General features: G+C 47.4%; 1 protein-coding gene across 1 annotated transcript in view; it reads left to right on the plus strand.

Annotated features, from left to right (window-relative positions):
- Positions 1-2,303, plus strand: part of TRIM24 (tripartite motif containing 24) — a 39,615-nt gene that overhangs the window by 33,185 nt on the left and 4,127 nt on the right. The window lies entirely within an intron of this gene.

The following is a 2,303-nucleotide window of genomic DNA, read 5'->3' on the forward strand; positions in this document are numbered from 1 at the left end:
AGTTTTTTAAAAACTGAAAATATTTATCACTGGTATCACTGTTTTGACTTGTAGGTTTGTGAATATTTACTAGACTTTCTACCCCCTGTCTGAAACACAAATCTAATGGAGATCAAGGAATGTGAAGAGCTTCTCTGAAGTTCAAACCTTTCATCTCTTTTCTGGAGCAGCTCAGAAATTGCCATTTGCGTGGGGTGACAGCTGTTTAACTTTGCTTTGAAGAAGTTTGTATAAAATTGAACTTCAAAACACAACATGAGTTCAACATGTGGCTTCTCTGAGTTTAAAATGTGATCTCACCAGACTTTTAATTTTACCAAAGGCATGTGGCTGGCCATAATTTGATCTCTCTGTACTGTATTTAACACAAGCCATGAAAAAAGATGGTGTAATGTTATTGTCCTGCAGTACTGGTTGGTACAATGAAAGTGTAGTCGCCCCCAAAGAAGTTACTGGAAATTTTTAAATGTAAGGGAGAGGGTATTAAAAATAACTTAAAAAAAAAGAAAAAGAAGAAGAATTTGTGTGAGAGTTTCTAATGGAGGAAGTAAAGAACAGAATATTTTGGTTTGGGCCATGTTTCTCACCACCAGCAGGAACCAATGGTATTTCTGTACTATTTTAACAGGTGTCTCAAGTGTGATGTACCTCTGTTAAATGAAGTTGGTGGGAAAGTCTTAAGTGGAAAAATGTTTGTTTGCAAAACCAGTCATTTTTGTGAATTTTTAAAAGAGGGGAGAAAAAGCATCCTTTCTGTGCACAATCTCTTGTTCTTTTCCCACATTTCTAAATATGTCAGAATGCAACCAGTATTCACTCGGGAGTACACAAGTTTGAAGAGAAAGATATTGCTCTTCAGCCTTCCATCTGTCCCTGATCACCTGAAAACAAAGATGAATTACCTTATTTTGTTCCAGCTACTTTCCAGAAGCTCTGACAACAACCTTGGGATTGCTTCTGTACTCAGAGCACACCTCCAGTGCGACCCACCTGTGAAAGCTTTCCATCAGTTCTGTGGTTCCAGCTGGCTCCCTGAAAAACTCCAAACTTTATCCAAACAAAACTTCATCTGACTCTGACCTTTTATTTTAAGGCATCTCCAAGGGCATTGCTTGAGGTTTCATTCCTGTGAGGGAAGATTCCCTTGACTTTAGCACTGCTGATGGATGATGTCCCCAGGCTGGAAGGGAAGGGCTTTGTGGGGCTGGGACATACCTGGGGGTGTGCAGGAGCTCTGGGAGGTCGGCACTGGGAATTGCTGTCTGAGCCCCTCCGCAAACACCCTGTGCCGACATTCCCAGGTAACGCCAGCTGCTCCTCGGGGTAATTTTGGGGTGTCAGGGGGTCTGTCTGGGCTGAAGCATCTCTGGGTGCCTGTTCAGAGCATGGCTGAGGAGCCGTGGGCAGCCCTTTATCCATGTCCATTCCAGCACCATCCCCAGGGTGTGCGTGTGGCACGGGCAGGACACTGCAGGCCCAGCTCCTCCCCTGCAGGTACCGAGGACAAGAGGGGCTGGTTCCCTTCCTGGGGCTCCCGGCCTCCTCCTGCCCCGCATTCCCAGCCAGCTGGGACACACTGAAGAAACACCAAGGAACGTTCCTGGCAGGGAGTGGGAGTCACCAAGGGCTCCATGGAGCTCTGGGCCAGGAAAGTGGCCCCAGCCTCAGCACCTGCAGTGATTTTGGGCTGTGAACACTCACTGCAGGAAACGCCCCTCTGCAGCTGGGACCAGCCCTGACACTCTCCAGAAGAACTTTGGCCATGGACCAAGTGAACCCTCAGGACTTGTCCTGCTCATTTCTCCCTGGAAAGGGACATGGAATGAGCACCTTTACAGCTGTTGGGTAAATCCTGGAAAGGGCAGGAAACCAGGGTTATTGGAAGACTTTTGTGCTGTTGTGTCAGGTACCAGCCAGTTCTGCTCTAGAGCCAGTCTAGGGGCTAGTGTGTAAAGTAGCACTAGCAGGAAAGAAGGAGTTACCTTTGCACAGGAATTCCCTTGCTGGCAGCAGCCATCCCCATCCCAGGCAGGACCTTCCTCATGAGCCTGAGATCGGCTCAGGTGCTTGTAGCAGGGTGCTGACAAGGTCAAGATTCTGAATTCAATCCCCACATGGATCAATCACGTATCACCGTTTGACTTGATGATCCTCGTGTCTCTTTCCCACTCAAACTCTCCAGTGCTCCAGAAATAAAGAGCAAACAGTTTCCACTGGCTTTTTAAACCCACGGGTTTTTCCATCGGGGAGTGCGAGCCACAGAGAAAGTGGGGGAGAGGAGGGAGAGCACTAAATCTCACCCG

This window comes from Geospiza fortis, unplaced genomic scaffold (assembly GCF_000277835.1).
Source record: "Geospiza fortis unplaced genomic scaffold, GeoFor_1.0 scaffold8, whole genome shotgun sequence".
Taxonomy (NCBI): domain Eukaryota; kingdom Metazoa; phylum Chordata; class Aves; order Passeriformes; family Thraupidae; genus Geospiza; species Geospiza fortis.